Source organism: Cebus imitator, unplaced genomic scaffold, assembly GCF_001604975.1.
Source record: "Cebus imitator isolate Cc_AM_T3 unplaced genomic scaffold, Cebus_imitator-1.0 Scaffold6, whole genome shotgun sequence".
Classification (NCBI taxonomy): Eukaryota; Metazoa; Chordata; class Mammalia; order Primates; family Cebidae; genus Cebus; species Cebus imitator.
In genome coordinates this window covers 11,668,371-11,683,683 of record NW_016107321.1, presented here as the reverse complement: position 1 = coordinate 11,683,683, position 15,313 = coordinate 11,668,371, and the positions used below count along the sequence as shown (strand labels likewise).

The 15,313-nt window shown below is 40.5% G+C and overlaps 1 protein-coding gene across 1 annotated transcript in view; it reads right to left on the bottom strand.

The window, feature by feature from the left end:
• RGS17 (regulator of G protein signaling 17) overlaps window positions 1–15,092 on the bottom strand; it is a 118,751-nt gene extending 103,659 nt beyond the window's left edge. Inside the window, exon 1 of the mRNA XM_017538952.2 lies at window positions 14,926–15,092. The gene's annotated coding sequence lies outside the window, so the exon portion shown is untranslated. The remainder of the gene's footprint in view (window positions 1–14,925) is intronic.
• Window positions 15,093–15,313: the final 221 nt, after the last annotated feature.

The window sequence follows — 15,313 nt, the reverse complement described above, 5'->3', positions numbered from 1 at the left end:
GATGGTCTCTATCTCTTGACCTCGTGATCCACCCGCCTCGGCCTCCCAAAGTGCTGGGATTACAGTCTTGAGCCACTGCGCCCAGCCAGACTGGGTAATTTTTAAAGGAAGGAGGTTTAATTGACTCACAGTTCCACATGGCTGGGAGGCCTCAGGAAACTTACAATCATGGCAATAGGTGAAGGGGAACAAAGCTTGGACTTTCTCACATGGTCGCAAAAGAGAGAAGCAGCAGAGCAAAGTGGGAAGAGCCTCTTATAAAACCATTAGATCTTGTGAGAACTCACTCACTATAACTAGAACAGCATGGGGAAAACCACTCCCATGATCCAATCACCTCCCACCTCTTCCTAGACATGTGGGGTTTATGGGAATTACAAATCAAGATAAAATTTGGGTGGGGACACAAAGCCTAACCATATCAGACACTATCAAACAATCTCATCTAATATGAGAGGAAAAGGGGTTTGCCATAATATAGGACTCTTTGTAGTTTTCCCACTTAGGCTCCACCCCTTATAATCATGATCAATGAATATTCATGAATTTACCATTCACATTGGTACCCCTGCACCTTGTAAGTGGACAGGAAAGTATACAGAGAATATGTGCTCCTCCTCTAACCCCAATGTTCCTGAAATTCGCAGGATAAAATTATGTCCTCATTGTAATTATCCTCATCTTCTCAGCTAACATTTTGGGAATTATTTACTCCATGCCCAATGCTACCATTCTATTTTTTATCACATCAGTACTGAGGTGAGTTCTTTCCCATTCATAAAACATTCATTCCTTCATATCAACCTCTGGCACTGCTTGGTGTACTAGCTTACATTCTAGTTTCTGGAATGAGGGAGACTAATAATAAATAAAATAATTTAGCAGAGCAGTAAATGCTATTAAATAGAACAGATTATTGTTAGAGAGTGCCATTTATGAGGAGGAATGAAGAAGGGACCACATTAGGAAGACAGTCCTTAGGGTCTCTTTGAAGCAGTGACATTTGAATGGAAACTTGAATGATGAGAAAGACTCTGCTAATAAGCAGAGGGAGTGGCAAGTGTCAAGGAACTGAGGTTGCACGGTACTTGGTGCTCTCTCTCTTCACATTCATGGAACTATCCTTGCATCTCCTCTCTGGGAGATGATTTCTCTTATGCTGATTTTTCTCAAATGCTCTCTTATGCTGATTTTTCACACCCAGGAATATTCAGATGCCCAACTAGTCTACACCCACAAGAGATATCACTGCCTTATTGGCTTTTACAGACCTTATCTTAATATTGCACACTTGACCTTCAAGGGCTTAAAGAAGAAACAGCAATTTAAAGCAAACCTGCATCTTCAGCAGAACCACTGTTGACCATGTTGTCTAATATGTCATTGTCTCTTATCTAAGAATCCATGGGATATACTCATCACAGAATTTCATGCCAGGAAACAAAAATTCTTCTAAAGATCTGTTTTCCTTCCTTAACAAATAAATCATAGGTAATCTTTCCTGTTACCCTTTTATTTTGGCTGCCAGGAACCACAAAGCTAAAATGTAGTATTCCTCTTACAATAACAATCTTATCCAGGTTTTGTGGTACATTCACTATTTCACCCATTTATTTCTCTTTGTGGTTTCTTATCTTTATCTTGTTTTATTTTTACTGCCTTGTGTGAAAGTGCTTTTATTTAAGCTGCCTCAAACTTTCTGGAAATAGATGAAGTATAAATCATTAATCACAAGTGATTTCTAGACAATCACAAGTAACTTCCTCATTCCAGAATCTGATGTGTCATCCTGGTCTTGATCTCACCCTTTCTGCCACATATCATAATTCAGCTGATCTTCTTTCTTAAATTTTTTCTAATCTTTGGTGGAAGATTAATATTAATATGAATAAAACTGGATAAAAGTCTCCACAACCTCAGTTTTATGGCATATTATAGTATCTTCATGATCTTTATAACACATTTTTATTCTCATCTTATGTACGAATGTGTGTGTGTATATATGTGAATGTATGCATGTATACACGTATGTGTGCATGTATGTATAATTTCCTTCTTTTTCCATATGTTCATTCATGCAGACAAGCTCCAGGATTCTATTCTAAGCTCACCTGATTTCTGCTCTTTTGCCTTTAACACTTTTCTACTATTGTTACCTGGATGTAAAAGACTTTCAAGTTTTATTTGCAGCTCTAGTCATTCCCTTGGGTATGCAGTCCAAATTACCTGGTATCATCTGGACCTCAGAGTTAGAATGAGGCCTTGTAGTTCACTCATACTCCCAATCATGGAATCTCGTCCATGACAACTCTGCCAAGTATTTGTCTACCTCACGTTTTTTCAGTGACAGTAAATTTGCTACCCTTCAAGGCAGCTCACCTAACCAGCTGGCTATGACTCTTAAAATTTATTTCCAATAGGATGGCCACATCTCCGTGATGTGTGTCCACTGATTCTAATGCTATTCCTAAGGTAACAGTAAGAGCTAAGACACATTCAATATGAAATGTGTTCCAGGGGCACTGCACATATTATCTCTCTACAACTCTGCCAGGTGGCTTTATTTTCATTATATCATTGGGGCAATTTAGAATATCTAATCTTTTCCCACGGCTTTTCTCCAAATGGTGAAACACACATATCTTTCAGGGAAACCACTGTCTTCCAGGTTAAGAAAGTACAAATTCTAGCTGGGTGCAATGGCTCATGCCTGTAATCCCAGCACTTTGGGAGGCCGAGGTGGGTGGATCACCTGAGGTCAGGAGTTCAAGACCAGCCTGACCAACATGGAGAAACACCATCTCGTCTAAAAATACAAAATTAGCCGGACATAGTGGTGCATGCCTGTAATCCCAGCAACTCAGGAGGCTGAGGCAGGCGAATAGCTTGAACTGGGCTGGCAGAAGTTGACGTAAGCCGAGATCATGCCATTGCACTCCAACTTGGGCAACAAGAGTGAAACTCTGTCTCAAAAAAAAAAAGAAAAGAAAAAAAAGAAAAGGAAGTACAAATTCCTCCAACCATGTCTCATACAAATTATTCTGCTTTGTAACAAAATAATTTTTGTTATTCTTGACCTCTAACCATGGTGTTCAGGATAAACTCAAAATAACATTGCAATTGTGACTTGGATACGAAGAACAGAATATAATGATCACCATTCATTCTGATACTATCTGGCTCTACTGATGTAGCCTAAGAGCATACTTGTTGCTTCCTATTTAATCAACTGATATCCCTAAGGCTTTTTAATCAATGGCGTGCTGAACATCCTTTGAGAATTCTTATGGGTATGCCAAACTATTTCCCAGACTGAATTCAATTCATTTCCTCACTAACTTCTTCATCAGTTTGACTTTTCCATGTCTTACGACATCTTTATTTCCCAGACTCGTAGGTTAAAATGCTCCCTGACAGCTTTACACCTCCTCTTACATCTCCTAGATCTTTTTGTTGATCAAGTCTTGAAGGTTCTGACTCAAATATTTTCTCACATCATCATCTTCCCATAGACTGGGCCCTTCGCTGTTTCTCAGGTTAGGCCTCCTCTTCTCCTCTCACCCGGACAGCTGAAACTGTGGTGTTCCCACTTCCCTTCACCACCCCCCTGCATGGACTGATGAAGTGCCTGTCCCATAGCACAGCTCCTACCCTGTAATCCCCTGCTTAGAAGCTTCAGCCGCACTCTTTGCCTGGCAATGAAAATTCCACCTTTTCACTCTGATATTAACAGCTGCCCATATATGTGTTCTTTTTTAGCCTTATCGTCTCATGATTTCCTGTGAGTACTGTATGCTTTCGAAACACTGTGCCACAAAATGGTTTTGATTTTCCTGATTCTGCATCTATCTTTATTTACATTGTCTTTGAGCCTGGAAACCTGTCTTTGTCTGTCAAAATTCTATCTTTCAATAATCCGAGAAAATGTCACAACCTCTATGACACTTTTGCCAGATCCTGGTTTAGCCATTTAAAATTACTTTTACGCTGCTGAGCTCTCACAACATTTTAGTTCTCTCATAGAATATAATAATAATAGACATTTACATGTAGATCTTATCTCTTTATTCTTTAGGCTCCCTCAGACTTGGCCATGTCTTTTTTAATTTTGCTATTCTTAGGTACACAGTAGGGACTGAATTACACAGCACATTAATTAAGAATAAGGAGGTAGGAAACAGAAGACGTAAAATTGATGAGTAGCAGAAACGGAAGAAAACTTAGAAATCTAATGCAAACACTTGGAAATTCAGGCCCACACAGGCTGCATTTACCAATGCACAGAAAGACTTTTCTTTCTTTCCTTTGTCACTGCCTGTCTCTAATTTCAGGCACACAACTTCTTTCTTTTTCCCTGAAATCTAACCAGACTAGGACTTTCTTGAGGCTAATGGTCAGAAGCCAGCACACCAAGTGCCAANCAGAAACGGAAGAAAACTTAGAAATCTAATGCAAACACTTGGAAATTCAGGCCCACACAGGCTGCATTTACCAATGCACAGAAAGACTTTTCTTTTTTTAGATTGTACCCTCTGAACTCTACTTTCAGGCACACAACTTCTTTCTTTTTCCCTGAAATCTAACCAGACTAGGACTTTCTTGAGGCTAATGGTCAGAAGCCAGCACACCAAGTGCCAAAGTTGATTTTGGTTGCAACTGGCTGCCTGACTGAGTAACTACATTCAGTGATCCTACTAAGCCATAAATCTACATTCTCTTGAAAATAATCTCAGTGGCAATGGGCAGACAACCTTTTCCAAGCTCACTTGTCACTCCCCCAAAGTCTTAATAAATATTTTAGATATTAAGTCACTGCAATGCCCTGTTGCTCAATAAAAAAAAAGCTTATCATACACATTTATTCACTGCTAGTATTTTGAAACAAGACATAAGGATCTTTACATCGCAAAGATAAAATTGATTTTATATACAATGTACTTAAAATAGTTGCATTTAGAAAAAAAAGTTGGGAATGGATTCTTTATCAATATGATTGAATTTCAGTATCACCTACGAGAATTTTAAACTATTTAACATAACCTATGTTAGGTCAAGAAAAGTGCTTCACATTTTTTTCTTCCTGGAATTAACATTTATTTAATGGAATTCTACCTTATGAAACCCTACTTGCATTACTCAGATGTTCAGTCAATGAAATTACTGAATTAATGGGAAAAAAGTTACCTTCTTAAGATTAGGTCACATGAATTCATGAAACTGGAAGTGGTTACATAATATAGCAGAGTTACATAATAATGTATTGAATGATATTATACTTTAAGACATAATGAGTTTTTAACTTATTGTCTTGTTTTCTGAGCCCAGGCTTCCTGCTTTTTACTTGACTCTCCTTCTCATCTCATTGGTGCCTCCCCGTCTTTTCTAAAGAATGCATTTTTTCTTCCTGAATATTTGGCTATGATTACACAGGTATCATGTCAGTTGCATCCCATGAATAAAAGGGGAAACACACATAAATACATATACTGACACATAAAATCATCTTTACAAAATGTTACATTTTGAAGATAATTCTAGTGTGGGAAGGATTTCTCTATCAATTGGTTTTCAGTATTTAAAATGATAAGTAAATGTAATTTTCAACTAAATCCATCATTTATATAAACATAGGTGGGTCATTAGACATTGAATTTACTAAAAGTAATTTAGTCTAAAATGTTTCTTCATCAGTGAAAATTGACGTTATGGACTTGAGTAGATGAAGAAAACATAGACTCCAATAGCATGAGTCAAAACTGCCAATATTACTTACTCATAAACTAGCACAGAAATCACAATCATGGCAGATTATTCCCGACTACCAGAAGAAAATGGCAGTAAGGTTTTTGTTTTTTTCCTGACAGACTGAACATTTGAGCTCCTGATATGTTTTAAATTTCAGGCAACAAAATTATGTGAATATCTTAAAATTATATAAAACAAGGGTAAACACCAATTTTTCTGTGAACTATTAGATGTACAAAAAGCAAAGATACTCCTTTCTCCTCAATTTATCTATTTAGACATACTAATAACAATAATAACAAGAAGAGAGAGAGGAGAAAATCAAATGTCAAGCCTCAAACAGTAGCTAGAGAAAATACTAGTATTCCAATTCATGAAGCATTTTACTCCAATTTACACTGGAGTATTTAATACTCCAATTCACAATACAGTATTCAGTTAATCATAACAGTTTGTAAATTAAATAGGTCATTATATTGCTTTATAGCATGTCTATGCCTTAGTGTCCTAATAAAACATAATTGTTTTCCTTTGCTTTAATCTAGTGAGTCTTGATCATACTAAACTCATAGGTCACAGGTAAAATACTGTATGATAGTGCTGAGTAGAAATAAATCGAGAAAGAAATAGGCTCAAATCTTACATGAGCATACATTTTTACTTACTAACAGCCCAGCCAAAGGTTTAATGACAAGCATGTTAAATTTAGTGGCTGACAGTTACCTTCAAGTTAATTCATTCATAATGTTAATATCTTTCATTTCCATAGTTAGTCATATTAACTGTATATTCTTGCCATATTTCTAGAAAAGGTTTGAAGTCTTCACTCTGATCTTATAAATCTTATAAAATCTTTCTAGATCAGCGTGAAGCTAATTGCAAGATTTAGAAATTGCCCTAGTGATTTCAACAAGTTGATATTGAAGATGGTTTTCTTCCTCAAAATTAAATGTATTTTTTTTTTCATCCAAACTGAGAACTCTGGGTTTTTGGTCAACTCTGGTGTATTGCAAACTGATTGTAATCAAAGATGGAACTGCAACAGTATCAGGAAAAAGTCTAAAATATTGCTAGTGCATAGGAAATGTGGACCCTGAAGAAGTGCAGGGATCTCAGTCTCCTTCCTCCTTCGCTCATCCCCTATACCCAGCGTTTTAGAATATCTTACATTATATTACAATGATTACCCTACCCAGGATAGCCTATAAGTGGTGGGGGGAAAGGCATAGTATAGCTGTATGTACACATTTTCTTTATTTCAATGAGAAAGAATTGGGTGCTGGGGTAGGTTCACGAAAAGGGTTAAGCCCACAGTCTTTGGTTGTTTTGATATTACAGTGGAAGTTGTTAAATAAAACCACCAACAGAGCCACTTCCTGCTTTTCTTCCCCTTATCTCTGAGTCTCTGCTTAGCAGCTTTCTTGAACATTAGTGGTAGACTAGGCTCCTCAATGTTGAGATCGATTAGTCTATTGCTAAACCCTAAGGAAATCTTTGCTTCTTGCTCCCATGTTGTATTTAGCTATGACTTCAAAGCTTAGAATGACCAGTATTCACCAGATAAAAGAAAAATAAGTCCCGTCTCTTCTGATTGCTGTAACACATGACTAGCTCTGCACAGACACCTCTACCTTCAGCACTATGGGGTTCTAGATTAGTGGTGGTTGCTGCTGTTTAATTCAGTGACTTGATCTTTTTAATGTCCCAAATCCATTTCTTACTGATCTTTAAAGATGTGCTAAATGACGTATTTTTGGCCAAAGGCTTAGTGGTGAAATATATATTTATAATTTTTAAATTATATATTCAAGGTAGTGGCCAAATGTAATACACCATGGAATGATTTCTCTGCTAACACCCTGTATGTTTCAATAAATTTGTCCAAAGCTCAAAGCAAAAAAAAAAAAAAAGAAAAAAGAAAAATAAGTTGAAGAAGCTTATCTATGTACACCTTCTGGAAAGGAGCCAAAAAATATCACAGAGCCTGGCACATAGTAGGTGCTCAAATATGTTTATAAACAGGTTGGTGAAACAAACTAGTCAGGAAAGGATAACACGGGAAATACATGGAGAACAACCTCAACATCAATAAGGACCAATTAGTTAAGATAAATACTGGCAAGAAATTAAAACCCCTCAAGCACTTACTGTTTACACAATGTTTCTTTTATCTATTTTGATTTATTAACTCTAGTACAATACTTAACACTTTCATACTGAGTACCAATACATGATGGATTTTATAGACATAATTTAATCCTTTAACATTCTTAAACTGTCTTCAGTTTTACAGATCATGATACTAAGGCTCAAAGAAGTGAAGGCTACATCTCTGGTTATTTGAATCTAAAATCTGGCTCTTTCCACCAAATTATATTCTCTGCTTTTAAAGTCTCCTTCTTTTAAGGGCAATTTTCCATAAGCTTTTTTTTTTTTTTTTTTTTTTTTTTTTTACCTCATATGAATCAAATCATATGGACTGCTGCTTTTCAAATAGCAAACTTTCAAATATTTACTGATTTTGATTAATTAAATCCTGAAAAATAGAGGAGACTTTAGGGTAATTGGCCATGGACATAGGGTGGTCTACCAAGAGCCAAAATTGCCTAATAAAATCTCAAGATTACATGACTTCTCATAAATACACCAAAAGCCAGGCTCCCACCTTTTACAGAGACAGGAAATAGAGAAAGTGATAACTTTCACAAATGAGTTTTCACTGGATTTAACTCACTATGCTATTGGGAAGATTCAAGATAATTTTAAAAATGAAATAAACACTCACCTGCTCATTTCATTTATGTTGTAATTTCCCCCAGGCTATGTCTGTTTTACTGTAATGCCATGGCTCTTGAATTATAACCTGTGTATTTCAACAGCCAATCAGCAGTACTGTACTGTGAAAGGCTTGTGACCCAAGATAAGGAAGTAAATATTTGCTTTGTGAACCACATCATTGTCTACAATAGAATTATATTTACTCACACAGGGAATTTTTTTAAATCTCACATACAAAGCTTAAGAAATTCAGAGATTTTATATATTTATTACTCATGCTAGAATACTAAGTATGAAATACTTCTATAATTTCATGAAAAAGCCTGTACATCTAATAAATAGTAGAGTAAAAATTCAAATCCATTTCTATCTGAAGTAGATTTTATTTTCCACCATAGATCATTGCTTCTCCTATAGGGACCTCCCATCACTATAAATTCTGAATTATTCAGTTTTTACTGTATCTGATAAAATGGTACCACTGATGATTATAAAATTTTACACTTTCAGCTGGGCACAGTGGCTCAAGCCTGTAATCCTAGCATTTTGGGAGGCTGAGGTGTGTGGATCACTTGAGCCCAGGAGTTCAAGACCAGCCTGGGCAACATGGCAAAATCCCATCTCTACAAATAATACAAAAATTAGCCTGGTGTCCTGGTACACACCTGTAGTCCCAGCTATTTGGGAGGCTGAGGTGGGAGATCACCTGAACCCAGGGAGGTTGAGGCTACAGTAAGCCATGATTGAGCCACTGCACTCCAGCCTGGGTGAGAGAATGAGACCCTATCTCAAAAAACAAAATGAAAACATTTATACTTTCTAAATAGTTTAATACCTAAGGACATTATAGATTTTCCAAGCTAGATAATTCAACTTTTGAAACCAAATTTGTCAAAAGTTATAGAACTTAAAAAGTCAAAAACAGGAGCTTACAAGGCCACCGAATCACGTGAAACATCACAGATACAGAACTAATTAAGCTAACAGATTAAATTCTTACTTTTAACGTATTTAAATTTCACCTAGCACTTAAAAGTTGAGGTAAGATATGATTCTAACCTGACATGGTTTTATAACTAAGCTTCACTGATTTCATTCTGATGAGAAATCACAATGAATATCCCTAGGATCTCCATCTACTCCCATCTTTCCTTTCAACCCTTTTATCTCAGAAAAACTCGAAAGTTCTTGCATAAAACATTGGCACCTGGCAAAAACAATCCATGACCATCTGGGAACTCTTCAGGCACAAGCTTCTCATAGTAAGGTGCTTGTGAGCAAACTGTTTACTGATTCAGGACTTCTGAACAAAACTGTAAAAGTTGGAAAACTCAGGCAGGGTAGCAATATGTGATGAATACCCTGGGAGCCCTGATACCCTGGCGGATCCAGCCTTTCTGGTTTAGCCGCAGTGATCTTTGTAGTCTTTGCCACTTGGAGTCTTTGTCACTAAGCATTTTCTTTCTTTGTTTGCTTTTGCCTTTTAAAAAATTAACATTAGTAGTCAAACAAATAAGAAAAATGTACCAGTACAGCAGGGGAAACACAGGCTAAAGACTTGAACAAGCCATTCTCAAAGACAAAAACTGCTTATCAGCATGTCAAAAAGTAATCAGTCTTATTGGTAGCCAAAGAAATAAAAGTTTGAAAAATGTTATTTTCACCTATCAAGTTAGCAAAGATTTTTAAAGAATGGCATTATGTTGGCATGAACTGGCTGTTCTAAGCATTGAGCCCAAAGGAGAAACTGCAATAGAGATACACACACAAAATTTAAGTATAAGATCAAAAACCAAAGGTAAAAGAATGGCTAAAGACATCCATAAGGTGAATTATTTTTCAGTCACCAAATCACATAAAAAATATCAATTTTAGTTTCTTAAGAAACAGCAACAAAGGAATGTTAACTTTTATTTAGAAGTATGAAGTTCTAAAACAGCCATCCTAACCTTTTTGGCACCAGGGACCAGTTTTGTCGAAGACAATTTTTCCATGGATGGCAGTGGGGTGGAAGAATAGTTTGGAATGAAACTGTTCAACGTCAGCTCATCAGGCATTAGATTCTCATAAGGAGTGCACAACCTCGATTCCTTGTGTGCACAGTTCACAATAGGGGTCACATTTCTATGAGAATCTAATGCCAGCCGCTGATCTGACCAGAGGAGGAGCTCAGGAGGTAATGCTCACTTACCAGCCACTCACCTCCTGATGTGCTGCTGGGTTCCTAACAGGTCATGGGCTGGTACCCATCTATATAGCCCAGGGGTTGGGGACCCCTGTTCTATAATATGATTCTAATTCTTTTTTTTTTTTTTTTTTTTTGAAACAGAGTCTTGCTCTGTCACCCAGGCTGGAGTGCAGAGGTAAGATCTCAGCTCACTGCAACATCCATTTCCCAGGTTCAAGTGATTCTCCTGCCTCAGCCTCCTGAGTAGCTGGGACTATAGACACTTACCACCACGCCTGGCTAATTTTTGTATTTTTAGCATACACAGGATTACACCATGTTGGCCAGGCTGGTTTCAAACTCCTGACCTCAGGTGATCCACCTGCCTCAGTCTCCCGAAGTGCTGGAATTACAGGCGTGAGCCACTGTGCCCAGCCAATTATGATTCAAATTCTTAAGACAAGGGTACATTTATATAAAGGAAATAAACCTGTGGCAAACTATCCGGTGTTTTCAGTAGCAGTTCTTTAGGTATTGAGATAATCATAAGCACTCAGTACATGCCAGGCACCATGTTCAGTACTTCATATATATTGCATTGTATTTATGTTTGCATTCTTCTTTTATCCCTTTTGTATATCTGAGGAAACTGAAGCTCAGAGAGATTAGTAACTTGCCTACAGCAATTAAGTTATTAAAGGGAGGAGCCACAACACAAGCTAAGGCCAGCTTGACTCAAAATTAGTGCTCATCATATCCATATCAGCCCACAGGTAATTTTGTGTAATAGGGATCTAAAACAAGCAAATATTGCTTTTAAAATTGGGAAACAAATCAGTAATATAATTGTATTAAACACATACATATTCTCAAAATGACAATTCTGAAAATTACTTCCTCCAAAGATGTAAGACTATAAACGTGATTTTTAGGAGCGCAACTAGAGTACTTGGTAAACGGCATAAGTGCTAATTTTAAAAATGCAATTCTTATCTTGGAAGACTTTTGTGAGCCAGGTTGACTGTGAAAAATTTATTAATTTAGGAAAAATTATTTTACACCTGCCCTTGCCAGATACTGTATAGTATATATAGGTGCTGGCATAATGGCAGAAATAATAGTCTAAACAAATTTCTTTGGAAGTTAAAAAAGTGTCTTTTTTTCAGAGATAAGTGTGGATGGGGAGAGAAGGAAGGTGGGAGTATCCATCAAACTCACATTGAAAGTCTTGGCTACCTACTTACCTATAGCAAAGGATTTTTTTAAGGTTTTCTATAAAAATGTATTTGTCTGAGCACCCATGATACTCCCTCGGAAATGTCATATAATTTTAAGCCTCCACAATGCATTCACACTTACACTCTATAGCAATCAGGTGAAATAAAATGCTTTTAATATCACATAGCATTATTCTCATCCTCTGGGTATATAGTGGTCCTTCGATTTGCCCATCTCCTTAATGCAGTATTTTCAGTGTTAAGTAAGGAGAGCTGGAGAGTATCAGAAACAGGGTTGTCAGCAGAAATGTGGTTGAATGGATTCCCAGCCCTCTTAGCATGGTACCTCATCACCCATGCCTATCTTCCTTTTCCAAGAAAGCCCGTATTTCAGCAAATGGACTTCTGACACAAAGGCAATTATCTCTACACCTTTAGATTAACAAGTAAATTCTTTCTTAGACTTTACTCTGTAAGGCAACCAGAATTTGTATCAATTCAGATTTAAAATTTTCACTTTTGCTTGGCTGTTACAAAAAGATAAAATGGGTAAGAATATGTTTCTCCTTTTCTTCAAAGACGTTGGCCCTCATGGTAGGAAAGGTTAAGGAAGTTTTATTATTATTATTATGCAAAAGTATAAAAAGTTCATAGGAATGATAATGAAGTTAGACCTTAAATATGATGAGTTCAAATAAACTAGAACCTCAGAGGAAGATCCCTACAACCAAAGAGATACCTATTTGAGAAGGAAATGCTGTTTGCCTTAGAATGAACAGGTCAGTAAATTAACCCTCCTTGTTAATTCCCTTCCATGGGGACTAAACGCCAAGGAGTAGTTGAGGAACTAGAGTAAAAAGGGTTGAAACCAATCAGCATAACAGGCACCTTATGTTGTTTGTTCTGTAAATTAGATGGTTTCCTAATCTTTCAGACTACAGTTTCAGGAGGAAGGATGGGTGCCCATGGCTCTGAGATCAGGTGTCATTGCCATGGAGATTTATCTTATTTAATAAAGAATACCACCCAATCTTCTTCTAATAACAAACACTTGTTTTTTAGTTGCCAAAAACTAAAGAAACTACTTTCCCATGGTCGCTCTAAGTGTAGGTTTCAAAAGATTATAAAAACAAGTCAATAAATTCAGTCTCCCATGAGTGTGCTCATTACTGTTTTAGTTCACATTAACAGAATTAATGGCTTAACAATAGTAACAACTGGAGGAGGGCAAACCTCTCATTCATTTGTATTAAATCATCTTTTCATTAGATAGGAGTGCTATAATGTATATTTCTCGGAAAATACTTTCAATACAAAAGACTTTAGAAATAAGTACAATATACTTTAAATGTTTCACAGTTTGCACATTATATCGTACACACAGCGTCTAGCAGCTATGAACCGAGGAGGAAAACATTATTTTCCACTGCACTAATAAAAATCAATTCTCACGTCTTCAATTAAATGATTTTCAGAAGGGTTCATCACCCGGAAAACCAGTTGGTATAAACGCCGGAAATGCAGATGGCACCCAGCCTCAGAACTGCTTATTCTACATGGGAACCAAACTAAGATTTCTCTTTATTATTTGGGAAAGCCATCCCACCCTGGAGAGAATCTCGCTGTAAAACAATTTAAGAAAAGAAAGAAAGAAGGAAACAACTCTGAAGCGTGTGAAGTTCTCCAGACAAATCTTACAGTGACTCTTTTAAGGAGATATGCTTGTATGGAAAGGTCAGGGGAGGTCAGCAGAGTTCTGCCAGGAGCCAGGGTCAGTCGTCCCCGGGGGACAGGGGTTCTCCCAGGTGAGCCAGCGTCCCGGGCTCGGCACGGGGCGCAGGGCGGGTCCCGAACGCAGGGCGGGCGCGCGGGCATCTTTGTGCCCAGGCGACACGGGCTTGTTCTCCCCGGAGCCCATGGACTCCCGAGGCTGGCGCGGGCTGCCCCGGACGCGACGCCAGCAGCCTCCGGCTCGCAAGGAGCAGCTCCCATCCGCGGCTTCCGAGGCCAGCTCCGACCCCAACCATCCTCGAGTCCTCTGGCATTTTTCAGGGAGGCAAAGAGGCAGGGAGAAGAGGAGAAAGCGGCCGCGTCTGCACCCAGCCTCTGCCGCAGCACTCGAAGAGGGAGAGCAGGGAGGCTGGCGGGGAGGCGGCGATGAAACTGATTCCATAGGTCACGGAAAGATCATCATCACCTACAGCAAGGGAGGCTCTGATGCGCCCACCCGGGCAGCGGCTCGCGTTTGGTGGGCGTTCCTCCTCCTCGCCCCCTCGGTGGCCGTGGAATCCACCCCTCGCCGCACACGCCAGGACTCCCTTTCCTTTCACTAAGGGGAGGGGAAGGAACAAAAGAGACCCCCACCCCCTACATACATACACACACACACACACCACACACACCCCTCCGGTATTTCGCCGCTGCTCAAAGGCTTCATTTTTGCAACCTCTACCGCGAACACCTTCCCCACCTGAGCCGTGCATTTCCCAAAGGTGAAGAGAGACGAGGGAGGAGACACAGCAGCCGAGGTGACCGGTGCATTGGACACTGTTGATTGCACGTTCCCCTCGCTCCCAGCCGACCGCACAGAACCCGCAGCCCCTCGCGCCCCTGCGGGGTCTCCGCGCCCACAGCCAGGCCCTCCCGGCCGCCCCCCGCAGGCGCCCGGCTCTCCGCGGGAACTCCGGTACCCCGCCGAGCGTTCGTCCGCCGGCGGGCAGGACACTCGCCCGGTTCCCCGCAGCAGCTGAGGGCGGCGAGCGGACCGCGTCCAGGCAGCGACGCGGGATTCAACTTCCCGGACCCGCGGGGCGGCCCCCGCTCCCGCCCAGGGGGCCGCGACCGCCGCCGAGACCCCCGCGCCCCGCAGCCGCCCCCGCCCGGGCACGGGCTGTCGCGCTCTCCGCCCCCTCCTTCCTTCACCTCCCCCCCACCTTGAAAAAAATCCATCCATTGGTGCAAAGCAGACATTTTGATGTCATTTACTTAGCACCGCTCGGTTTGGAGGCAGCGTCTTACCCGGTCGCCTGGAGGTGTGGGCAGCGCGCCGATGGGTCCGGGGGAACGGGGCTGGGCGGCTCGGTCCTCTAGCGGAGCCGGTTTGCTGCCATCCGCCCAACTTCAACACCCAGCGGGCGAGGAGAGAGCGAGAGCGGCGAGGATGCAGGGGAGGGGGAGGGGGAGGAAGGAGGGGTGGGCGGGGAGGGAGCGAGGGCCGCTCGGCAGCGCGCATGCGCCCCGCGGGCCGGCGCAGCCCCTCGCCCCGCGCGGCCGGAGGGGCCGCTTCTCAGCCCCGGCGCGCGGCCGCGAGCGTCCCGGCCCCGCCCCCTCCGCGGGCGGCCCCCGGCCCCGCCCCGCCCCGCGCGCTCGTCTGGGCGGGGCGCCCACCGTGCTGAGGGGCTCGGCC